The sequence below is a fragment of the Acomys minous genome (genome assembly GCF_964271855.1).
Source record: "Acomys minous genome assembly, chromosome: 5".
Taxonomy (NCBI): Eukaryota; Metazoa; Chordata; class Mammalia; order Rodentia; family Muridae; genus Acomys; species Acomys minous.
In genome coordinates, this window is record NC_140494.1 from 50,540,306 (window position 1) to 50,568,069 (window position 27,764).

The 27,764-nt window shown below is 34.5% G+C and overlaps 1 long non-coding RNA gene across 1 annotated transcript in view; it reads right to left on the reverse strand.

The window, feature by feature from the left end:
• Positions 1–3,560: 3,560 nt before the first annotated feature.
• LOC311597650 overlaps positions 3,561–27,764 on the reverse strand; it is a 46,146-nt gene continuing 21,942 nt past the window's right edge. The window contains exons 3-5 of the long non-coding RNA XR_014779303.1: positions 12,985–13,128; positions 12,133–12,373; positions 3,561–4,557 (exon numbers count right to left, since the gene is read on the reverse strand). This is a non-coding gene — a long non-coding RNA (uncharacterized lncRNA). The remainder of the gene's footprint in view (positions 4,558–12,132; positions 12,374–12,984; positions 13,129–27,764) is intronic.

Consider the following 27,764-nt stretch of genomic DNA (forward strand, 5'->3'; position numbering starts at 1 on the left):
ACTTTCACATGAACCTTGGTGCCTCATATTTGACCAAGTCCCCTGGATGGGGAGGCCTGGTGGCACTCAGAAGAAGGATAGCAGGCTACCAAGAAGAGACTTGATACCCTATGATCATATGCAGGGGGAGGAGGTCCCCCTCAGTCACAGTCATAGGGGAGGGGAGTAAGGGGAAAATAGGAGGAAGGGAGGAATGGGAGGATACAAGGGATGGGATAACAATTGAGGTGTAAAATGAATAAATTAATAAAATATTTTTTAAAGTAAAAAAAAATAAAGAAAGAAAGAGCCAGGACAACACGAACAGGTGAAAGAAACCAAAACAAAAGCAGTTCAAGACTTGAAAATGGAACCAGAACAAAAACAAAAGCTGAGAGAATTCGGGAAGTGAAAAACTTATAAGTGCAACCAGGACACATTTATACAGGCTCACAACCTTGATGGAGGAACTATGCGCTAACTATAGGCTTTAAGTGTTTGCAGTCTGTCTCAATTTCAAGTTCTTTTCTCTTCATTCTTGCATTCGAAATGATGTGCTCTCAGCTTCCCGTTCCTTCTGCAATGCCTACTCCTTGATGCCATTCATCCCAGTCATGATGGACTTTTACCTCCACAGAACTGTAAGACCAAATAAAGCCTTCAATTTACAGGTTGCTTTGGTCATTGCATTTTAATATGGCAACAGAAATGTGTCTAATCAATCTCTCTCTCTCTCTCTCTCTCTCTCTCTCTCTCTCTCTCTCTCTCACACACACACACACACACACACACACACACACACACACATTTCCTTCTGCTGTTGTTATATTTAGTTCTTAATACTATTATTCTATTTATTTCTACTCATGTCTGTGGCAAATTGGACTCTAAAAAATAATTACTACATTTTTAAAATTATAAAAAATATGCTACTTATTTTATGAATGGACTCCCATGTCAAGAATAAGAACTAAGAGCAACAAAGGAAAGCTTGTTTGTTGTGTTATTGGTCTGTAAGCTTCCTTTTCCTCCTCTGCCAGGATATAAGGCCCAAGCTTTACCTTAACAAAGCCCAAGTTCTTTAGCGAATGGATAATAAATGATTGTTTTTCAAAATCTTGATCCCTGAGAAAGAAAAGAATTTCTTTTGCTCTCATAATTACAACTTTGAGCCCAAAAATGATCTTTGGAAACATTATTTGTTATGAGCAGAGAGTTTAGAAATTTAAGAATTCAACAAGGTTGATGTTTACTCTTGAATCCATCAATGGGCATCTCATGATATATTTGTAGATATTTCCTTTCCCGTTGTATTTGAGCTATTTGGTCAGATATATTTTATTTTGCCAAAAACTAAAATATTAAAGTTTTTAATACAAAATATTTTATTAGACACTATTAGGAAATAAATTGGTCTAACTTGTTTTTACAACATGAGTAAGAAATACTGGAAAGCATACTGTTTTCTATGATGAAATATATTTGCTCCCAGTGAGACTTAGCATTGAAGTTTAGACTCCAATGGCATAGAGCTAAGAGGTACATGCTCTTGTGGTAAAGGAGAGAATATGTAAAAGAATCTTTAAATAATGAATAAAACTGAAGAAACAGGGATGAAGAGACTTGAGTTTCAGGCTCTTTGATTTAGCAATTTGCATGAAAAGGCAATAAAATATTAACAAACCATTGTGCAACTTGGTCTAATTGCTCTGCAGGTGGAACTCTAGCACACCAAGGGCATTCTGGTACACAAAACAACGGATGGCTAGTATGACAAATAAATAAAATGTTAGAGCTAGATTTTATGTGGCAGAGAAAAGAAAGAAAAAAAAATACAGAACATGGGCAACCTTGTTTCTCTCTTACCTTATTTGGGAGCTACCAGCTGTTGCAGTTGCAAAACCAGATTAGCTGAAAACTACATTAAGATGTACAGTTTAGGTCTTTACAGTAAAGTTAATGATCGGTAAATCCACCATAAGAGATAATTTTACAAAGGAAATATTGCATCAGTAGAGGTAGCATACGTACAACCCAAATATGCAAAATCAAATGACAGTGGCCTTCTCAAAGTAATGCCACACTCTACAACCTGCCTGCCATTTAAAATGAAACACGGTAGCACAATTCTACTCTTTTAAGGGTGACAGGAAGGATGCTGATAAAATAATTCATCCTGTTATAAAAATATGAGGTTTTTAGTGGCCTATAAAATCTTAAAACAGATCACATTTAAATTTTATTATTGTATTACATGATAACAAAATCATTCATTAAAGAATTATAATTATGCAGGACATATACTAAGGTAGTTTAATTGTGATAAAAATGGCATAATTATATACAGACAGTTTAATTTATGACATATTAAAGTCCATGAATACTTTCACAAAAATTCTAAGGACTCACTGCATTCAGATGAAATAGACCTGAACTGCTATTCTATTTTAAAACTAATTGATTCAGTTCTAGTGAACCACATCTCTGTCAGGATTTTCAGTTGGGAATATGTATCCATCATGAAATACAGAAGCTTTACAGTCCATTTGTCACGAATTTTAGAATGACAAATGATGTTAATCATTTACTTTATATCAGGTCCAAAACTCATAAATGATTAGATGATTAGAGATTCAAGCCTAATTATGACTATCACAAGCTTTTGCATACAGACACATGTTGTGTCCATTACTTTCAAACAGTTAACGTCATTCTTATTTGCCCTAATGCCACTTTGTAGAACACAAATCAAAAATAGTATTTTATCTTCCTATTGGGGAAGGATGTTAATATCAACGGATAACAGATACTTGAGTCTTGAGAAAAGTAAGGATGAGTGGATAGAGTTAATGTGAAAATAAAGGGGAAAAATAGCAAGAAAACATTGTATTATAGTTTAATGTATTGTTTGTACATAAATGTTTTACTTTTATGGAAATTTGTGCTTAGTATTTACCCCCTAAAGTCCTTTATCTATAATAGAGCATTATGCGCACCTTTTCATTTTTTAGAACCTACCTGATGGAAAGAAATTTTTAAAAGGAGGGCCTTTCTCTGTATGTAGTTCAAAGTGATAGTTCCATCACTCAGCAGCAATAAGGCAGCAGGCTACAGAGGCTGCGCAAGTGTTGAACAGTCATATTATATCCAGAGTCAGGAAGCAGATAGTGAATAGGAAACGGGGACGAGCTATAAAACTTCTAAGCCTGACCACACTTACCAACCACCTCCAGCAAGTGTCTGACTCCTCAAGTTCTACCACCTTCCCAAAGAATTTCATCAGCCTGGACCAAATACTCAACCAGCTCAGCCCAAGGAGCCATTTCACATTCAAAACCAGCAACTCTCTACGAGTAATTAACACAATGTAGAAGGTATGTGAATGCATACTGTGTATTTGTAAGAAATACACAATTGTGCATACAGTGGCAGACTAAAGAAAAGGAGTGTTTCAGTGATGAAACTAGTCACATGAAGGTTTGTATTACATTTCAGAAACATCATAAATACTGAGATATAACAAAATACTTTTGGTATGATAATGGAAGTATGTTTATTGTAAAGGATATTTTATTGGAGAAGATGTTATTCATTGTTGACAGCCAACATGTAAAACAATTTTTTTCAGTGATGTTTGCCATTAAGACCCCTGAAACACTGAAAACAAATGAGGTAGTACTTCTTGATATAAACTGTAATAAACAGTGGTGAAGTCCTGTTTATGCTACACTCTGTCACTTTTAAAAATAGATTCAGTATAATGTTTTTAAAAGTATATCCAATAGACAATATATGTTATCCAAAAAGTTATAGACAAAGGATTCTGCTTTATCTATTAATTAACCTGAAATGTTTTCTGAACTCTTGTGGAAATACTGAGCACTAATAAAATTTTATGAGCTTATCGTAATTCACATTTTGAAATATAGTGTTTAATATAACAGATGTCTAAACTGTATAAACTTTTATATCCTATGTATATGAAGCAATGTGCATTAACATTTATATACTGTTAATGATAAGATTTATAAGTTACACCTAAGGACTTTACATGACTTTAACAACTCAAATAAAAACTAAAGCACAAATCTCTTCATATACAAGCTTAAAATAAAACGTACTTGCTCATGAGAAGCACTGAAGGATAACAATTAATGCTATTCCTAATGTACAAGTTCCCTTTGTAGTAGCAACATGCATATAAATCAAAATTCTTGGTAATTTTGTTGCCCAAAATGTGTGTAATATCATATTTCAATGTACAGTGCCTTATATGTTTCAATCATCCCTTCTTGGAGCATACACGAAGAGACTATAATATTTTCTGATGATACCTCTCTATTTCCTTCTTTGAAAATGTTTGTAACAGCTATCAGTTGGTAGCTTCCAGTGAAAATCCTTAGAAAACAAATGCATTAAAGGATCATTGATGTACAAATTCAGGGACATAATGCAGAAATCCAACATATGGGTGGTTTGATCACATTGAAGACAAAGGTGTGTAGGTTCATCTGTTCGAACTCACTCTGGTGTCATTAGTATCCTCTTCTCACAGCTGCCTGGTGAGGAGGTGCGATCCTATGAAAATAATGAGCAAAATGATTGCTGTGCAGAAGGCTATGTTTCTGCTTTATTTGATAATTAACCTGTAGTACAGTTGTACATCTCAAGTTGTGGAAAATATAAAGCACTAATAAAATTTTATGAGCTTTTCTGAATTCATCACATTTTGAAATGTAATCAGTATTTAATGTAACATATGTCTAAACTATATAATTTTTTTACATTTTAACATTAATCAATAAATATCACGTTTAGCAATGAAGTTAAATGTTTATAGCTGAAAAACACCCATGATACTGCATGCCTGTCTCTATCTCATATAATGAGTGTTGAAATGATATACAATCTTTCAATTTCTAGCTTGTATCATGTTAAACTTGGTAGAAAAATCTTGGATTTTGTCATCAGCAAGTCTTTGAAACTTAATTTAAAAGTTCTCCTTCTCTTCCCAGGTAATCTGGTTGCTTTTAGCTACCTGTACTTATCCAATGGCAAAATTTTAGAGGTCCAGCAGTCTTCTTCAAGGTAGGGGGATTCTGAATGGTCATCCAGATCTATATAAGGGAATCCTGGATGACCAGACACATTACCCCAGACACACCACTGCTTTACACGCCAGAAAAAGTAACATGCTCCATTCAAACATGCTCTCTCAAGAAGGGTTTGTATTGAGAACATTTTTCTATCATTAGTAGAAATATCTCATCTCATTAGATATTTTAGTAATATTTAATAAGTAATGAAATATTTTCCTTGATCATTTCAAAACTGTCTACAAAATGTACTCATTTTGAACTTTGGCAATATAGCTATCTCTACCTAGTTGCAAAAATCTTCAGAAATAATGTTTTTAATTTATTTTGGGCAAGACTTCATAGCGTGATTTCTCATTTCTTATTTCTAAGTGCTTGACACAATCCACCTGTAAATCGTACAGGCATTCTATTTCATAGTAATATAATCATGCCCTATGAATTTTCTCAGAAGAAAGGAGCCCAAATCCAAGCTATATGATAGAATTACTATCTGTCTGTCCTAAGGTTTAATATCAAGGGGAAGGCAAGGCCCCTGGGAAATATCCACATGGACTTCAGTTGAAGTGAAAAGAATTTCTAACTTCCTAATGTCCTTTGGCTCAGAGAAATAGAGTATTATCAGCATTCATGACTAAAGACACGGCTGGCTGACTCTCGCCTCTTGGAGTTTGGCCAGCAGCAGTCCAGTGTTCCCTGCAGATCAGAGCTTTGCAGACAAAGCAGCTCCTCTTCCACAGCCAGTTCTGTCAGAATGATTTCAACACTCATATGTAAGGATGCCTTTTCCACTACCTTAGTAATTTAGCACAAGGTGTACATGACTGATACAATTAAATTCAATATTCATGAACTCAGAAAGACTATAACTATTGTTATATGTGATTTATGAAAAAAAATTTAAAACTGTTCAAGAGCTGAGAGCAATAATTTTAAGTCATAATTTACAAATGATTTTTAGAGCCTTTATAATTGGTTATTATTGTAAATTTTAAAGTATCATTCATTAAATTTTTTAATATGTGCATAAATACACACACATAAACATCACACACATATTACATCCTAATATAGAAAATAGACATAAATACAGAGTATATGGCTATATTATTTGCAAAATTAGAAGATATATGACATGTAGGTATGTGTGTATGCATGAATATCTGTGTACATATATATTTACATAGTGTTTATATAAAAATAATGAAACTGAAAGTAAAAATATGAGTAAAAATTATGTAAAAAATGATATTGATGAACAAATGAGAAAATACAAGACATTTATACAGTAAGTCCAAAACTTGTATAACAAACAATAAATGTTCTGGATAATTATAAACTGTAAGTAAATTATAAAATATTCAAAGGCCAGGGAATGAAAATGTTAAGATAATTAAAATAAGAATTCTCATGTTGATCTGTAAACTGAATGAAATATATTTTTAAAGCTCAGATCTCACGTTTTTTAAAAAAATAAAAACCAAAAAATGTGATACTGAAATAGTTGTGGAAACTCAAAACATCTGGAATCACTGAGATTATTTTGAATAAAAGCATTTTGGAAAATTATTTGCTTGAAGTGTAAGTTTGTTCCACAGCTGCAGTCATCAAAACGCATGTTATTATCAAAATGATCATCAAATACATGAAAAAAACACGATCAAAACCATAAATAGACACATTTTTGGACAACTGATTTTCTGAAGAAATACCAAGAAATTTAAGGGTAGGAAACCAAAAATTTCAAAACAATATTCTAGGAAAATTAGCTCTCTATAGGCAAGTAAGCAAACAGAACATTCTAAGCAAATCCAAAATATAAAATTTGATGTAAAAGTTAAAATTATAAAAGAAATTAGTAGATATGGTTGAAAATGTTGTTTTATTTGACTTGGGGTTGTCAAAAGTCTAATATTTCAACAAAACATAATGGTAGATGCTGGTTCAGTTTACTCATAAGAAAGAAAATTTTGAAATATAATGTTGTAAATCACATTGTGAGGATTTGACCATGTCCCCCGGAGGGGGAGATTTGGTGGCACTCAGAGGAAGGACAGCAGGTTACCAAGAAGAGACTTGATACCCTATGAGCATATACAGGGGGAGGTAATCCCCCTCAGGAACAGTCATAGGGGAGGGGAATAAGGGGAAAATGGGAGGAAGGGAAGAATGGGAGGATACAAGGGATGGGATAAACATTGAGATGTAACAAGAATAAATTAAAAAATAAATAAATAAAAATAAAACAAAAAAATCACATTGTGAGGGTACTATTTAATAGTATATCTCTGACAATGTTTTTATTAATTTTAGAAATATTAAATAGAATTTCAGCATTTGCTCCTTTCTTTCCTCCAGTCTGTCCATGGACTCAGCCTCTCTTTTGCTCTCTCTTAAATCTTTAATCTTTGCCCTTCTTCTTCTTCTTCTTCTTCTTCTTCTTCTTCTTCTTCTTCTTCTTCTTCTTCTTCTTCTTCTTCTTCTTCTCCTTTTTCTTTTTTCAAGGCAGGGTTTCTCTGGGTAGCCTTGGCTGTCCTGGACTCACTTTGTTGACCAGACTGGCGTCCAACTCGCAGTGATCCACCTGCCTGTGTCTCCCAAGTGCTGGAATTAAAGACATGCCCCACTACACCCAGCTACCTTTCTTTTCTTAACACAGACAGACACACACATATACACACACATATGTATATATACAAACATACATATTATATATATGCTTAAATATATGCAAATACATTAGTTTATTTGGCATTATTTATATGAGTGGAATTACAGAATGACTATTTGGTGTTGCATAAACAGTTGTGGGGTGACCCCTTACGAGGACTATTTCTCCTGCTCTTGGCATTTCTTAGTTGCCTTTAGTTCTTTGACTATTAATGGGGCCCCAAAATTTTTCTTCCTTTCCTATAGCATAGTAATTGGTTTTGTACTTGTTCAGGTCATATTTTAAAAAGCCATGTTGTTTGATACATCTATAACTCTGGTACTTCAGGCTCAGAGAACATTGCAGAAGAAAGAGTAGATAGTAACAGCCAGAAATTGTTTCTAATAAAAATGACAGGATATTTTACCCATGATAATATGCTTTTATCCAGAATAAACAAAGGAATTTATTTTATTTATTTATTTTAAAAAATGAATTACTTCTTATAGTGTTGACTAAATATCTATTACAAAAGAAGACATGCATATTTTTAAAAGAAAACAGTTGTCCCAAGATTTCTTAGGTGGTTAGAATGTGGAACCAGAATGTCTTTCCATGTATTTACACACACATACTCAAGGATGGCTACACACAATGAATTATGTGGAAAAGAATCTATTTTGTTTCACGAAGTTCCAAAAACTAGATTATTCCACTTAATGTACACTACCTATGATGGCATATATATGCACATTACACACACACATGGAAATATTATATGTGACTGTTTATAGGAGACATAAAATGTTATGCTATTATTTTGAACAAGATTTGTTCTGTGATAGGTATCATCCTATTGTTATACATTATATTTATCATTTGTGGGTTTCAAAACAAGGGCTTTGGAAATTATGATTTATAACATTTGCATCAATTCCTGCCATCCTTAAGGAATATGTGCTATAAATGCTACAGCAGTTAAGGAAGGAACCCAGAGCCAAGAGTTTGATCTCCCAAGTATAAGGATAAAAATCACAATAAAATGATAGACCATATGTTTTCATAGTTTACATGCTTTCTGTCAAAGCATAATAAAATTATTACCTCTGTTAAGGTTTGTACTGTTCTTATAAGACCCCACACCAAAAATCAGCTTTCAGAAGAAAGGGTTATTTCACGTTACAATTATCAGGTCAAATGCAGTCACGAAGAAAAATCAGGGCAGGTAAACATGGGAGGAAGCAAGAAGCAGGAACTGAACCTGAATTCATGAAGAAACACTGCTTACTGGCTTTCAGGTCATAGTTTGCTCAGCCTATTTTCTTATACAACTCAGGACCACTTGCCTAGGGTGTACCACTTCCTGTAGAATGAACTCACCTATATCAAATTCTAACTCCAGAAAGAGTACTCTTTCATCTTGTTCAATGCTATGTCCACTGCAATCAGCATTATTCTCCCCAACTTTCCCTATTGAATATGTTTAAACACCACAAATTTGAGACCCGTGACATCTCCCTGTGCCTCACGTGCCACAACTTCTACTCATCTTCTTACACACACTCAGAAAATTCCAAATTAATGTAGAGTCGTTCCTGGACTCTAGCAGAAAATAACATCTTTACATACCATAGAAATATCTTCCTTTTAAAACACAAACTCTGTAATTTTACCTTTGTTCTTTCAGTCTTTTCCTATGTGTGTTCCATTTTAGTGTGAGACACTTCACCAGAAACTTTCACATATATCAGGAAGGGAAGAATTGGAATTTTTACCACACTTTACTCCTCCATTCTTCAGTAAATATTTATTGAAGAAGAGGTCTCTCTCCTCTCTGCGTATCAGAATATAACATCTCTTTTGCTTGAAAAGTAAATGAAAATGAGCTAGTAGGATGAAAGTCATGATTTGGGGGCAATTGGACTTTCAGGTGAACATTTGACCTTAGTAGACCATTACATCCCATCAGCTTAATGCTAGGTGTTTCTCAAGAGCTCTAAACCTTTGGCCAGATGTTTTCCTAATTCGTTACAGCTCAGTACATTGTTACTGTCATTGTCAATGTGTAAAAATATTTTATAAGAATCAGCCCAGGGAACAAAGTCTTGTTTCAGCTATGGGTTGAAAGTACAGCCTGCCGTAATGAGAGAAACATAGGATCAAGATTGTAAGACACAGGGTCACTTACATCTGCACTCAGAAGAGAGCAATATTTTTCACACTTTCTTTTTTATGAAGTCTGGGACACCAGCCAAGGGGATGGTGTCATGCACATTCAGTATGACTTATCTCTCTTCTGTTAAGAATTTTCTATAAAGAACTTGGTAGAAAAACACAGGGGTATTTCTGTAGTAACTTTGAATAACATGGATGATTACCCATAGAAACTAGCTATACGATGTCTTACAGAGGGCCTTTGGTTATTACTCTGATTGCTATTATTGTAAAACTTGATAGAACAGAACACCTTACTCAGGTAAACCTGAGTCAATACTGCCATATTTGGCTTTGAACATACTATTGTATTCCCTTTCAAGTATGAGTTGTATTTTGTATCAAAGATTATATTAATTGCATTCAATACAAAAAAAAATTTAATCCAAAACTGATTTCAGTGGTCAAAGCTACCTAGTGGGAAATTGTATGAAATTGAAACCTAAGATTTTATAGCATGTTCCATAATATGACACATAAATGGCAATAATTATAACTATAGATGTATCAATTGTCTATAAAAGCAGTGAGTTATCTTTGGAGTAACAGCACAGAATAGAACTCATTCTAAGTATTGGTCACTGGCCTTATTTTTGAGTGAAGTTATTGGATGTATGTGGCTAAGAACTAAAGAACAGACTTTGCAGAGGCAGAAGTCCACAGTAAGGAGAAAGAGACTCTACAAATGTATGAGTTAGAGAAATGCTGAAGGAAAAACCAAAGCCTAGAATTCCAAATAGACACCTGGGCTCTCCAAAGATATTTACCAGATTTCTAGTTCATGGGGAGGAAAGGGTATTCTAGAACTTTATAAGAGCAGAGTTGAATCTCCAGAAGCCAGGAGGTGACAAGAAAACAGACATGCACGGATTTGATGCTTACTGCATCTTCATTGTGGTTTTTTTTCACCATGTCCTAAACACTTTGTAGCTGTGCATGGTAACAAGTAGAAAGAAAGCCTCAGAATAATTGTAGGGTATGCTGTTTACTCATAATTACCAATATGATGAGATTTAAAATTAGGATAGGAGGAATTTCTGGGGATGCTTTGGGGGATTATCTATGGAATATTAATTGAGGCTAGAAGACCCATTTCATGGACTAGATACAGGACCAACCAAGTAAAAAAGAGAACACAGGTTCAATTCTAGTATTCACATCCCTGTGATTCCTAGCTACGGATACAGTTGTGACCAGCTGCCTTTACCACCTGCGGTTCTGACATAACCTCCACAAGGAGACAGGCTATCCCTAAACAGTGGTTCTCAACCTGTGGGTCATGTCCCATCTTGGATCAAATGACCCTTTTAGAGGCATCCCATAAGACCATCTGAAAACATGGCTATTTATAATATGACTCATAATAGTAGCAAAATTTCAGTAGTGAAGTAGCAATGAAAATAACCTTATGGTTACAATGAAAATAACTTCATGGTTGGGTGTCACTACCACATTAGGAACTTTATTCAAGAGTCACAGCATTAGGAAGGCTGAGACCCTCTACCCCAGAACCAAAAGCCAAAATACATCCTTCCTTCCTTAATTTTTTTTAATTTGGCATTTTCTCAAAATGAGAAAAGTCTCTAATACACAGGCCATATGGATATCTGAAGCTTTGCAAAAACAAAACTAGAAATAAAATAAATCAGAGTAAACTCCCCCCTCAAAACCTTCAACTTAGGCAGGAAGAGACTCAGATAATCAATCCCCAGTTGCATGATTCAATGTCATAATCATGAAATAAGAATATTATGAGGGAGGGAAATGCACACAAATTTGAAAAGTAAGCTTATAGCTAGCACTATATAAAGAGTATATAACTGGGCTACAGCCATAATGTGGCCTACTATGGGAAATTTTTAGCTCTGGAATGGAGAATCTCAGAATTAGTAGGAAAATGTTTAGGTTAATATCTGAACAGGATACATAAGCAATATGCTAAGATGTATAATTGCCATTAAAAATATTTTATACAATAAAGTTAAAAGAAAGAAGCAACTGACCCAGCAAAGGTATGGTAGGAACAGGACTCAGGAGTCAGGCTTGTGAGTTTGTAAAGAGTCATGGGTTGGGGAGAGGGAAGTGAAAAGAAAGAGACTTAAGTAGGAAAGGAACAGTGAGTAATACACGTAGTCTAGATCCAGGCTTAGCATTTGGAGATGGTAGTGGGTTGGAAAGAAAAAACCAACTCACCTGGAAAAAGTGCCTTGAGAACTTTGGTAAGAATTCTTAATGAAGTCTCTTTCCATTTTGCATATTCTTACGAAAGGCCGCATTGTTAATATAATCTTCTCTGACATGTGACAATAATCTTCAAAGTAGACAATGATCTACTTCTGTCAAAGTAGAAAGCTGGTGACCTTGAAAGTGTAAGAGCTTAGGTTTGTAGGTCAAGCCCAACTAGGCCATAAGGATTCCCTTTCACTAAATGACCCTGCTCAAAGAACAGAAATGGGATATTTTCACAAAAACAGATCTACAGACTAGGAATTTTCAACTTGGAAATTAAAAATAAATGATAGCTTATTTTCTGCATATGTAAATTAATAAGCTGATTTTTAATTTGTTGTATGACTGAAAAGGCAAAAATCATCATAGAAACCTTAAAGAAATACACAGAACACTCTATAAAACATAAGGCTGAAAAAATTGAAGCAATTAAAAGTTCATATATTATTAACTTATTTCTATCAAAGATAACATTCTATTTCACTAGAAAAAGAATATTATTTTTCATAACATCTTGAGTTTAATGCCTAGATAGATTAAAATTACTGACTTAATACACATATGAAGATATATAAGAACAGCAACTACAAATTTTAATGCTGAAAAAAATTAACTATTCAGACATTTATGTGTACTAATAAATTGTATTTTTAGAATTTAATGCTAAATATTAATAAAAATGGCTTACAACAACCACAGGAAATAACGTATGTGAAACCTTTGAGAACCATGTAATTTCAGAGACTTAAAACATAATAAATCTTAAATAAACAGAATATATCTCTCTGGGTTTGTAGAAGATTAGACCCTTGTTACCTTAGTCACATAGAATATGGAAGGCATGTATGATGAATTTCTTCTTATGTTTGATATTCTATTATTTCTTCTTAGTGCCAAGTTTCTCAGAATTTTTCAATTATCTCATGTATCCACAGACTCATGCCACCTGAAGACACTTCCCTACAAAGTTGGGAAATTATGAATCATCGGTCACCTGTGCTTCCACACATTCAAAAACTATGGTCTGATGTTTGCTATACAACATATCTAAGAGATTAAGAAATTTCTTTCCCCCCAGAAAACATATATCCCTTTTGATAACCAGTATTTCAAGGATATTAGACAGGATAATTTTACTCTTATTTAATAGAAAGCAGGTATATAATGAAACCTTTGGTAGTACACACAGAAAAATCCCACACCAAAATACAACAAAACCTTCCCCCTAATGTCAGTGACACCAAGGTTCACAAATCATCGCCTCTAACCGGATGCTTTCACTAAACATTTCTCAGCGAAGCTCTGAAATGTCACACTGTACTGATGGTCTTGATTCCTAGGTTGTAATCCTTAGAAAAATCGGGGGATGCCACAGGCTTTATGCCATATGTTTCCTGACAAAATCCTGCCTCTCTACTTCTTTTAATTCCCTGGATGCTAATTAACCTTTACAAATACAAGTTAATGCAAATATGTGCTAATTGCTTACTTTTCCTCTGTTCCATGCTCAATACTCAGATGTTATCACTTCTAGAATGTAAATAGACCAAAATAAATATGATTAAGGACATAAAAAAACTTTTATCAAAAAAAAAAGTGTTCCTAGGTATCAACTCACTAATCTGCCCAAGTATCCAGAGATTCCTATCCAATTTACCATCCTGTTCTAATCCAGAGGATAAAGGAAAGGGAGCAGGGGAAGGCAAGGTTTTTCTAAAGCTAGCAATTTTGTTCTTTTCGGTTTCTGAACAGTATTCAGTGTTATATACAGTGAACTCAAGACATTTGAAAAGATCACCACATAAAGAAAAAGTAGTTACACCTGTCAGGTGTTTCCTTACTTGTGAGATACACAAGTGACAAAGGCAACTTGAAGAAGGGGATTTATCCTAGATCACAGATCAAAGTGCTGTGTATTATGGTGTAGATTGAGGAAGGAGAGAGAGCCAGGCAAGGAGGGAGGGTGAAAGGCAGAGAGAGAGAGAGAGAGAGAGAGAGAGAGAGAGAGAGAGAGAGAGAGAGAGAGAGAGAGAGAGCTCAGAAGCTTATAGCAACTGCTCACATTGCATCCAAAATCGAGACTCAGACTACCGCATGGGTGCCACTGCTCAGTTTATTTTCTGCATGTGTTATAGTCCAGGCTTCTAGCTAGCACACAGTAATAGCCATAGTGGGTGGGTCACTTCAGCACAGTTAATTTAAATCAAGGTAATTCTCCACAGATATACCCAGAATCCGTTCTCAAAGGTGATTCCACAATCTTTCAAGTTCATACAACATTCACATAACCACAATCAAAATTAAACAATCCAATATAAGTTCCCAGTAGGAGAATGATGCATTCTCTTGCCCAAAACTGATTTTTTTTTCCAATTACATTCATATTCCTTTCGGTACTCTATGCAGTTCTCTAACACAATATATTACAAATTATAGGGGGTTTTAGTGATGTTTAACATAAATCTAGTAAATGAGACAGTTGTACAAAGCAATTTTATTTTTACCACTTCATGAAATCCTGGAAATAATTATATGAAAAAATGTGTACTTCAATATAATGAAACACAAGATAAAGAAAAAATAATTTGCTTTGGGAAAAAATCCCAACTTAATCTTGAACTTTTATAATTGCTTGGTTTAGAAAATAAACAAAACAAAACAAAATAAAATCAAACCTTACAATAGAGAGTAACAATGTCAGCACAAATTAGCGAGAGCAGACAGTCTCCCTTCAACAAAGGAACCATCAGTTATCTTGTCCATCTAGCTACATGGAAACTGAAATTATTGGCAGGAGTGATATGTGTATATAATGAAAGAGCTCACGAGCTTCACAAGTTGGTGTGTAGGTCATTTTCCTATTGTGAACATTTGGATCAAGGAATAAATTAATTAAAACAAATGGTCCTGTTTGCCTCTCAGTTGGAAAACACATTACAGAATAAAGATAGAGTTCTAAAATATTTTAAGAGCTGTGATTATAACGTGAATACATATAGGAAACTAATATTTGGCTAGATAAGATAGGGATGTATAACAAATACTCAATTCTCACATTGAAAAAAAGAAATAAAAAGTTAAGATAAAAACACATAAAAATTTAAGAAAATTCTCACATTGGTGTCACTTGCAACTAGAAAATTTAGCAAGAAAATGAGAACAGAAGGAAATGATGTTGCATGATAAAAAAATATTTTACAGTAAAATAATATCAGTTTGTTTCACAATATTCTTCCTAAAGCATACGAATAATCTTTGGGTCAAAGCAGAGAAATTGAAGAAATTCAGTACGATAGAAATATATAGCCAGAAAAAGATCTTGTTTCTTTCTTCACATAAAGATTGAATATGACATCTCAGGCATAGGGCTTATCAATTCTGCCTCTTCTTCAGAAGAATTCTATTTTTGAGCAAGAGGCCCAAAGATGGCTGGACCTTTATCACCAATGTAGAGAGAAATAGTAATGCAGTGGGAAAGTCCTAGACACCGACTAATATGCTTTATTGTCAGATAAATTCACAGAGAAGAACACTGCAGGATTATAGAGAAACATAGAATTTCCCTGAGCAGGCACACTGTTTGAGAAAGGTTCACTATTTCACTATATGGAACTCTGAGAAAATGCGTTAAACATGATGTTTTCCTTCTTATTCTTCTAATGATTATGAGAAGTAGATAAAGCATCCATGCCTTCCTATCAGTACACTTATTCTCTGGAACCAGATGATGGTGAATACCTGCACGATTGTAGACTACAGAAGCTAGGCAAGGATGAAGATTTATCTATGGGTGTTTTGTTTGTTTGTTTTTTGGTTTTTTTGAGACATGGTTTCTCTATGCTATCTTGGCTGTCCTGGACTCACTTTGTAGACCAGGCTGGCTTCAAACTCGCAGGGATGCACCTGGCTCTGCTTCTTAGTGCTGGGATTAAAGACGTGTGCCACCATGCCTGGCTCCCATGGGTGTTTTGAAGCTTCAAATAGTGCTGTATTTATTTTAGTTATTTCTTGGTGACTGGGGAATCCCACTATGTGAAATTTATCACTGTAAATTCCTCCAGGTAGAGAAATGTAGCTACATTAGTGTAGAAATAATACAGGAAGTGTTGACCTCTTAATCTAAGAATTAAAAACTCAGCTAGGAATAATTAATGCTAGGAGTTACTAGATTTGCACATATCTGTCATTTAAATTTGTTTCTTAGGTTACTAATTCAGTCTGGTATTTCAAACACATACTTTGTCCTCCATGCATAAAGAGTTAGTTCATCTGATTGACAAAGTTCTCTGAGTTATAATCATTTTGGTTAGGCCCATTTTGGGGAACCCATCTTATGGTTTATTTGGCCAATCTTTTTCTAACCAATAATCATCTTTGCAATATTACTTATCACCTGGCAAGTAGAGAACTGCATAAGAATGTAAGAGACCACCTGTGTTGTGTTCACTCCACGAAGAAAGCAAATAGATATTCCATGTGCTAATATAGTAAAAGACTGCAGTTTGTCTATGATACAAACATTCACCTTTACATAAGCTCTAGTTTTATGTATGGTTCATGAACAAAGAAAGTGATTTAAAATCTTCACTATTTATTTGCATCCATCCCTTTTAATACAACTTTTGGCAACTTCTAAGACTGATAATTGCCTTTAGGAGCTTATTTATTACATAGTTGTTCCCCTGAAATGGAATGTGTGATGCTTGTTTTGAATCTTACAAGGTTGATGGGGCCCTGGTAACACATTCTAATTTGTTTCCTATATACTGTTCCACTCAGATTGCTTTGCTAATGAGTGCAGGTGATTCATCCAGCTCTTCTATAGACCATGGGTTAGCTATCTTATGGTTTTAAGAAGGACCTATGTCGGGTTTTACATGTAACAGAAATTTATCAATGTTTCTCTCTCTCTCTCTCTCTCTCTCTCTCTCTCTCTCTCTCTCTCTCTCTCTCTCTCTTCTCTCTCTCTCTCTCTCTCTCTCTCTCTCTGTCTCTCTCTCTCTCTCTCTGTCTCTCTTTCTGCAAACTGCACTTTTCAGTTTAAGAACATTATTTCAAAATCCAGATGCTTCTCAAAATAGCTATGTGAGGAAATAAGCACATTTTAAAGAATATGTTCACTGAGACCAAGGGTAATTAAGCAACTCAATCACTTGGAATTAACTTTCCCCGTGACAAGCTGACATTAGGTGTAAATGAAAGTTCTAAATAAAATCAGATTCCACCTAATTTTTCATGTAGCAAATTTTAGACAGGGTATTTAAAATTATTACAGTAACATTTCAACACTCTTAAAAGAAGGTCATAATAATATTGTGGGCAAGATCTCATCTGAAGAATCAATGACGTATGAAAAATTGTTATCACTATTTTTATTGTATTAAAAGTACAATGGTGATATTGACATGTAAAGTTATTTCTAATTGACAGCATCTTTTTTTAATTGTGAAAAAAATAGTAATATTTCAAAACAAATATATCCCCTTTGCAGATAGAAATTCTCTGTCAGTGTTCATTTCACATTAAGTACAAGTTATATATGTTTGAATAAATTCTATTAAAAGATACTTTTTGTTTTGTTCTTCGTATTTGGTTGCCAAGAAAACATTAATGATTACAACTACTGTGAAGGTATTCTAATTATATGGTTCTGATATTTATTGTTCTTTAGATTGTTCCAATTTAAACAATTTACTCATTAAATATTTTTATTATAATGCTTTTGTACTATTTCTCTAAGAAAAAAATATCAATTTGTCAAAACAATGTGCTTCTGGAATCTCATGGGAGAGGTGGTATTTGTGTACTCTCATCAAAGTGGAAAAAAATGAAACTGTTTATAGTAAATAAAATTCCACTCAGACTGAATTTTAAAATAATATGAATTATAAGCAATGTGTTTTTTATTCAGTGTTGTTTAAAATTTGTCTGCCTCTCAATTAGACATCACTTTCAAACATGTCTGCTTCCTTCTACCATATAACTTTATTTTGCTGTTTGGGATTTATTGTGTGTGCTAAGTGAGTGTTCATATTCTAGGCAGAGTAGCAATGTTTCTGGATTAAAATTCCTCCATACTTTCTGACCATCTGAGTGTTAAGGAGGGGATATATTTGATGCAAACTAGACAAGCTTATCTCCAGAGTTCTTATATAGGACTAAAAGAGACAGCTTTATAAGGCATTTTGAACACATTTAGAACACTGATGTGAGTAAAGTTGTTAACAACAAAAAGTTTGCAATGCTCATGATGGATTTTATGTTTTTTTGTGTGTATGCTTTACGTATGAACATACTGACCTGCAAGAAATACAGTGTTTAGTTTCTAGCTCCATGGGCTCTGTCTCACAGTGACTATCAAACTGAAAACAAACACTGAGAATAGTTGCTACATAAAGTATATTTTCAGTAAGTAAAGAGAGCATAGGGTCACTTCCAAGGCCTTGGGTTCCTGAACTCAGATAAGACTGATTATTTTATCTGATCAGAGAATTTATTTTAAGAGAGAGTAAAAGTAGAATGGCATGAACAGATAAGAAGAAATCCCAGCAGCTCGGCTTAAAAATACGTTCCCACATGTATAGCACGTTACAGAAATTAAGCTTTTGCTTACTTTGAGAGAAGATTATAATATCAAGGTGGGGCGGAAGTCACTTTATAATCACTCTACCGCTTCCTTGATATCGTCTAAGTTTTTAAATGCTTGTTACGGCATAGAATTATATGACTATTATGTCTCTTCCAAAAACTTCTTAAAAAACAAATTAAGCAGTTAATTTACAAATTTATATTTCATACAATTTATTTTACTTACTTAATTTTACTTGTTAACATAATTTTACCATTGGTATATATTAGTTATATACAATATTCAGTTATGGAAGGGTATTTTCACATAAAAATAAAGTGCATTTGAATCTTGGATTTCTATTCTCTCAGATACTAAATGGAAGGTAGGTGAATATAAGAATTGTATCAAATTCCAACACTGTGAACCATTGGATATATTGGCATTAATTATATAAGTGCAGGTGACAGCTTATTTATAGTATTATTTAAATAAATTAAATAATTATTTTAATAAAATAATTAAAAATTATTATGGCAGTATTTAAATACAACGGCATTGCTGAAAGCTCACTGGAGAAAGAATTATGGCTACTGGAAGCTGAGAAACTTGAGCTCATTACACAACTTGCAAGCAGTTGTACAGCTTTGAGGGTATCTTACTCAGGTACTTCGGCTGATCACTTCTTACAAGCAGAGCTGATAGTCTACGAGTCTCTCAGAACTCCTTACTGACCATATAACTACAGGAACAGGAGGACTAGTGGATCAGGTCAGTTTCAGGGACTTTATGAAGCTTTTGGATTGTCTACTTTCTGAGTTTAAGGAGCACCCTCCTAGAGAGAATGCTTACATTTGGAATAAATTGTTACTCAACTATCTATATTCCCCTATATTTCTACCCTCTCTTCTTCTCTTAGTCACTGTTGTCCCCTACACAATTTTCTTTCACTTTTATGTCATGCAAAGTTTCATTTTAGGAAATGTAGCAAAACATGACATAAAACAGCTTATTTACCTTTCCCAATATGACATAATTCGCTTAATATGTTATAATGAGTTTCATCCATTTTCTTATAGCATAATTTTTAGATTCTTTATGGAAGAGAAATTGGAGTGTATATCTGTATCATGTTTCATGTTTTTGTTCACCAAGGTTGGATCCATATTTAGATATTGTGAATGCCTAAGTAAACATTAATGTGCAAATATTGTGTGGAAATGAAAATTTTGGATTGGTTCCATTAGAACAGTACTGAAGAATGGAAACTTCAGGTCATCTGATAGATTTCTTTCAGGATTTTAAAATAAATCAATACTTGATTCAACACTGGACAGATTAACTAATATTCTCACTGAAAAACTTGTGGAAGACAAAGGAAACAATCAACAGAACAAAATGATATCCTACAGACTGGGAAAATATCTTCACCAACCCTACATCTGACAAAGGTCTAATATCCAAAATATATAAAGAACTCAAAAAAATTAAATACCACCAAGCCAAATATCCAAATTTAAAAATGGGGTACAGAGCTAAACAGAGAGTTCTCAACAGAAGAATGTAGAATGGCTTAGAAACACTTAAAGAAATGCTCAACATCCCTAGTCATCAGGGAAATGAAAATCAAATGGCTCTGAGATTCCATTTTACACTTATCCGAATGGGTAAGATCAAAAATTCAAGTGATGGCACCTGCTGGCTAGGATGCGGAGAAAAGGGAACACTCCTCCATTGCTAGTGAGAGTGTAAACATGTACAACCACTTTGGAAATCAATCTGGGGCTACCTCAGGAAACTGGGAATAAGTCTACCTCAGGACCCAGCCATACCACTTCTGGGCATATACCCTAACGAAGGTCTTCCATACAACAAGGACATTTGCTCAACTATGTTCATAGCAGCCTTATTCATAATAGCCAAAATCTGGAAACAACCTAGATATCCTTCCACTGAAGAATGAATAAAGAAACTATGGTTCATTTAGACAATGAAATACTATTCAACTATCACAAACAAATAAATTTTGAAATTTGTAGGCAAATGGATGGAACTAGAGAAAAATCTTCCTGAGTGAGGTAACTCAGACCCAGAAAGACACACATGGCATATTCTCACTCATAAGTGGATGCTAGCCACTTAATTCAGGTTAACTACATTATAATACAGAGACTTATATGCCAACCAAGGTCCATGTATGATGTGGACATAGACCTTCTGCTCCGATGTAGTATATAGGCAGCATAGTCTCCTTGTGGCCCCCACAATATGGGAAGTGGGGACTACTTCTGACATTGAGTCAGGACTCCTAATGTTCGCTTCTCCTGGCAGTGTGGCCTTGCCAGGCCATAGAGGAAGAGGTTACAGGTAATACAGAGGACACTGTGTAAGCTATGGTCAGATGTTAGGGGAGGAGGGCTCCCCCTTCTAAGCAATAGGGAAAGGAGGGAAAGGGGATGAGGGAGGGGATAGAATTAGGAGGTGGTGAGAGGGGGATGGGGAATGGGGAGGTAGTGAAGGAGGGGGCTGCAATTGGGATGGAAAGAATTCAAACTGCAGAACAAGCAGGTAACTAATATTGCTAATCTCACTACATGAGAATAACTCTGAGATACGAAGGTCTATGCATAGACAAAGTTTCACATTGGCCATAGAGTCTCTGTTAATTATAATTAGAGGCCGTTCTTAATATGGCATGAAGGAAGATTTGCAGAGAACCAGCCTTAATTGCTCTGTGCATCCTGACACCTCATACAATTATACTGTTAGAGCTGTATAAGGTATATGAGAAATTATGTTTTCAGAACAAAAGACTGGACACTGATGCTGGATCAGACCTGACAGGATTCATTCCTCTTGGCTGCTGCCACTGACATCCTGCATTCTCCTTTTTCCAGCCCCAGATGCCTCAGCTGCTCTTACCCATCAGAACAGGACAGTTTCTAGGACAGTGTTGTAGAAAGCTTCTGATCCTAATTGGTCCAGCATTTCAGACTGTCTCACACAGGCCTCCTATTATGCCTGGAACTTCTTAACATTTAGAAAATGAACCACAAATGCTATCCCTGGCTTGCTTAACCATTTTTCCCAATTTGGGAGGAGGGGTCTTTAAAGGTGTTATTCTCCCTAAATCAGCCTGCAGAAACCTTAAGATAATGAAGTCCCATTTCCTTTAGGGGAGTTGAGTTTCTGTTTGCTCTCTTTATCTACAGATGCTTATTTTCATTGAGAGTTGGTTATAAGTTATTATTGGTCTTATACAGAGAGAAAACTAGGTTAGACTCAGGGACATCTCTCTTTTCCTTTATATTTATTTTGTGGGTAAGGAGATAGGAGCTGAAAAGAAATAAAGGGGGATAACAATATGGAGGGAGGATAGAACAAAAGGTACATGATTGAATCTACTCCTTGACTCAAGGTTTTAAACGTTACTCACAAATAAGGTTATTTTTTATTCATTGGTAAATAATTTTATATATTGATGCAAATAATGGTCATGTCAAATACCAGTCTAATTTTATTACAAGAATATATATCCTAGGTCTAATAGATAGATATGATTCTACAGATATATGAGGTAAAATAGTTAAATAAGGTATTTAAAAGCCTCAGAGACCTACAGTATATAGCATTTAAAGATTTTTTTTATTCTAAAGGTTCTTTGACAGCAATACAAGTTAACTCCTGGCAACACCCAGCCTGCCTTAAAGAGGATGATGAGCTGGTTTCAAATGTGGCAAATAAGCCACTAAGCAAAATGTCCTCATTTCTGCCACAGACAGAATTCTGCCTAAAAATGGGCAAGCTTAGATGCTGGCAGAGATGATGGCTGAACTCTGCCAATACAGGTTAGGCAAATCTTCAATAGTTCCTGCCTCAAAATTTGTCTGCCAGATATATTGGGCTAGAAGGCCAAAGATGATGCTCCCATGTTATATGGATTGTTGTTTGACTGTTCGAGCAGCCAACTGTCTTTGTCATTTTTTTTTTTTCATTTTGGAAGCTGCTAACATGTACTTCCGGTTCATTCATGTATTTAAGTTTTACTCCTTCTCAAGTCTCTGATGGGGTTGAAGACCAAATAGTTTAGTCTTACAATTAAGCTTAGTTGGTTAAAGGTTAAAACGTTTTTAGATCAAGATAGATGTTTTAAGTTAATAGAGATGAGATATGATAGTTATTGACTTTTATTCAGAAATTTAGACCCAATAAGATAAGGAAGAGGTTGACTTCAAGTTTGTCAAATACAAATAGCCAAACCCTATGAATGTAACATTTATATAATTCTTGATTGTCTCATGGTTCTTCCTGCTGTGTGTAGTTTATTTTATTCATGTGTAATAATATAAATGTATATGTTAAAAAAAACATAATAAAAAAATCTTAGTCACAACAGAAGAATCAATCAAAGGAAGACAATCTATAAATGGAAGAAAATGTATTTTGACTATACATCTGAAAAATAATTAATTCTAGAACATATAAAAATACAAAATAATAGTAATAATAATAATAATAATAATAATAATAATAATAATAATAATAATAATTTCAACAGTGCAGAGTAAATTAGTTGGTTAAATGAACTATGAAACATCATCAAATGATTAAATGTAAAGACAATAAGCAAGAAAATATGCTTAATATCATTACACATCAAAAAATGCAACTAAGACAGTAAATCTATTGGGGATTTTCTTGTATTGAATATTGAGCTATAACATAATTTTGTTTTAAAACAATTGTTTAATTTTTTAATTATTGAGATTTTATGATTAGTTTAATATGATTAGGATCATATTAAAAATTACTTTACAATCAATTTCTCACTGCTAACACCCAAAGCTTACTTAATCTTAAGGCTGAAGTGACTGCTCACAAAGTACTGAAATGAATATGACTTGATCTGAGTAGAACAGCCTTACAAGTGACTTTTGTGAAGATACTAGAATTTAAAGGCTAAGCCTACAGAGGCAAAATGTAACTGAAGTATGGCCAAGGAGTTTGTTGATAATGAAGCCATTACCTGTAGGTAGAGGCTTGCTTGCTTGACTCAGAACTATCTCTTAGTGTCTTAGTTTATTGCATGCTGATGCTTACTTTTCTTGTGTACCTTGGAGGAGTTTCAGTTTAAACAGATGAATATGTCTATACATATTTAATTCAATATTGTAAGAAGTTTATGAAAATAAACCTGTACTTTTATGGCATTGTTTTCCCATAATTGATGCTATATTGAGCTTCAAGCTTCAGGCTCAGTATTTGGTTACTCACTGATTTGTGTTACTTCAATAAAGTATTTGCAAGGAGCAATATCAAGACAAATTTTGTTGTTAACTCAATATGTTGCTGCATTAAAATCCCTCTACACAACGATTTCAAATATTTTTTCTCATAGTAAATGAAAGTTAAATTCCAAAAGAAGGAATTTTGATAATACACATTATTTTGAGAAGTAAAAATCATATGCAAAAATATTGGAAGTTCTCTGCATAATACTCCTTATGAGAAAAGCTCTCCTCCAATAAACAAGATTGGTTAGGGACTGTCATCTTATACAGATGAAGCTCAAATAGCTATCAGTAAATATATAATGCCTTGAGTATTCTTTATTAGTTTAATCAGTTTTGTTTATAGATATCTGGTCATAATGTACATTACCCATCCATGTTTAAGTTAGTTATTAGTAGTTTCATGAGAGGCTAAAATTTTCTACCTTCTTGGGAGAAAATCAAGAACACCAACTTTGATTCTAATCAGAATCTAAATTAATTTTTACTCATTAACTATCTTGAATAATATAGATGTATAACATAGTTGCTTATATATATATATATATATATATATATATATATATATATATATATATTCTAATTTTGTAGCATTTTGATGGAAGGGCAATGGCACCTACTTAGATTAATTGCATCTCAGCAGCAATGCTCATAAAAGGATTCTTATAAATTTGTTTATCATATATAAAAAGAATGAACAAGAGAATGAACAAGATAATTCTATTATCTAAGCAGTTTGTCTAAATAAAGTATATTATCAAAATTGCTACTTTTGCAATTTAACTTTTCTTTACATTAGAAAAAAATATTTAAAATTTTTTGTGTAGAGGAATTTTAATCCAGCAACATGGACGCTCTGATCACATCAAAAGGTGTGTGTGTGTGTGTGTGTGTGTGTGTGTGTGTGTGTGTGTGTGTGTGTGTGTGTGTGATCCATCAGGAATAAAGACATACCTTTGGAACACACCTTTCATCCCAAACAATGAAGATGAACCTAATTTGTGGAAGGATGTACCCATGTTTGAAAATGATGTCAAATCAGAGAAATATTTGACAGAATAAGATTGTTCAGCTCTTGTGAGAAGAGAAAGAAAAGAAAGAACTTGGAGAGAACAGTACAGAGAGAAAGATGAGGCAATTTTACCAGGACAATTTTACTGAAACAGGTTGAAAAGAGGACAACGTAAACACAGGTAAAGGCAGAGCCCCTCAGAGAATGAAAAGCATCCAGAAGATTAGAACACACTGCTAGATTTATTTTGAGGCCAAGCAGAACAATTCATTTGGAATCAGAGAGAAGCCAGTCTGAATCAGTCAATTGGAGAGAAATTTGTGCCAGAACAATTGAGTTGAACCAGCCAGCCAGAGTTCAGAGTTGAGAAAGAACTAGTAACGGTGAGCATATTCAATAGTAAGTCTCAAAGGCTGAAAGCATTCAAGGCCTGCATAATACTGTACAGAGGCTAAACATATCCAGGACTAGACCTGGATTAACTGATGGAGGCAGTAAGCCTCGCAGACAATAATTACATCAGGTGAAAAGAAGATACAATTACATCTTGCTCTGAGGTTTACAGCGAAAGTTAAGAGAGAACACGCTAGACACAGGTGAAGACAGAATGAGCCAGAGAATGAGAAGGAGCCAGTAGATAAGAACATATTGCCAAACAATTCAGTCAGAAACTGAGAGAAGCCAGACTGAGTCAGCTAGCTTGGACATGAGCTTGAGGCAGAGTTGAAGTAGCCAGCCAGAGTTCTATAAGAACTAAAAAGGGTGAACTTATTCAGCAGTAAGGGCTGAAAACATTTTAGGACTAGATTTGATTTTACAGAGGCTAGAAGCCTTCAGGCCTGGGCCTTGAGATAGATAAAACAAAGAAGGAAATGTTCTGGGCTCAGCCTAAGCCTTGTATTCACACATTCACACAGCTTATGTTCAGCTCTCATCTTATTTCATCCCGTCCTCTGAGGATATAACACTACATATTCATTGTTGTCCTAATTCACAAGCATATCTTATATAATTATTTAATTACAGCTTTTTTCTAGTATTAAAGACAATCTCACATGTTATATAAGTACTTAACAACTAAGTTATTGCTAAAACCAATTATTTACTTGTTAGAATATTTAGTTATCGCGTCATAGACATAGCCTCACTAAGTTTCCGAAACACTGAATTCCTTCTGTATTTCATAAATATCTTCAGTCTGTGGAATTTAAAATCCTAAAGGCCGCTTAAGTCAAAAGATTAATTCTAGGATTCTACCAGACACCTGACAAAGTCTTATCTTGGTTTCTCTGTTAAAATGACGTTAGGTCGTGATTCTCAGAATTGTGAGCTAATATTTGTGGGCTGCACAGAAACAGCTTGGAGAGATTAAACTCAGAAACAGGTAACTTTTCTGCTCAAGAGATTGGGCTCACCCAACTCCTTATCTGTGGAGAGCTGCGAGATGCCGCGCCTTAAGAAGGCGCAGGTTTCCGCCATCCCGACAGCAAGCGCTCTCTAAGATAAACAGGTCCTTATATGGCAAAAGGCTGTGCAAGGGTAACTGGTGATCTGATGACGAGCGGTCCTGCTCTGACGCGGACCTATGAGGAGGTGGCACCTGGCATGAGCTGATTGGCCCTTGAGTTGTACTTAAGCTTGGCCCTTCCCTTCTTCGGGGCCATTCCCACTGAGCTTAATCCTGAGTAAAGATCTCGAGAAGAAGTCTGGTTGTTGGCGTCTTATTTCCGCTGGACGGTGCGGCACCGACACTTATCTTCATATCACAACTTGCACTTATCTCAATATACATTCCAGGAGTTATACCAGCATATCTCTTTGAGGATGCCAATCTCTAGAATTTGAACTGAGTTTTACTTTTGGCCATTTTTCTTAGTCTTTTAGTCTCAGATTGGAAAATATTCCTGGTATCCCAGGATTGAAGCCTGGAGATGACCTGTTAAAAATATAACATTGCTGTATTTGTGTGAGCAATTATTTACTGAATTATTTTTCATGTGTCCAATTACTTCACACTCTCTGGAGAAGATAATACATAGATTGCTTTTGTTTGTTTATTCACATATAAAATAATTAAATAGTAAAATTAATGTCTCTTGTAACAAGTACTACAAATATGTTATGGTTGTGGATGACCTACTTTTCTGAAATATAATATTCTGAAGTTCATCTGTAGCATGTTACAGGATTTCTCTATAGGATGAAAAATTATTCCTTTTATGCATATACAGAGGTATATGCATATGCACACACATAATGCATTTTATTTATACAATACTGTATTGACAGATTTTGGGGTGAATATAAAACTGAGTATTATAAATAGATAAACAGTGTATAGACAGCAGTCAAACTCTTAGAAAAAAGAGAATATATCAGGGTTGGAGAAATAGCTCAGTGGTTAAAAGCACTCACTAGCTGCTCTTTCAGACATCCTGAGTTCAATTCCCAGCAACCACATAGTGGCTCACAACTATCTACACTGAGATCTGATGCCCTCTTCCAGCATGCAAGAGTATTTGTATACAGAGAACACATGTTTTTAGAAAGACAGTATAAAAGACAGAGAGGAGAGCAGTAAGAGAGGAGAGGGGAGAGAGGAGAGAGTGAGAGAGAGAATGAGAGAGAGGGGGGAATATGAATAGATTATTGGTGTTAAAGAAACTGCTCAGCTTTTAACAGTATTGGTTGGTCTTCTTGAGGAGTTCAGTTTAACTCCCAGCAC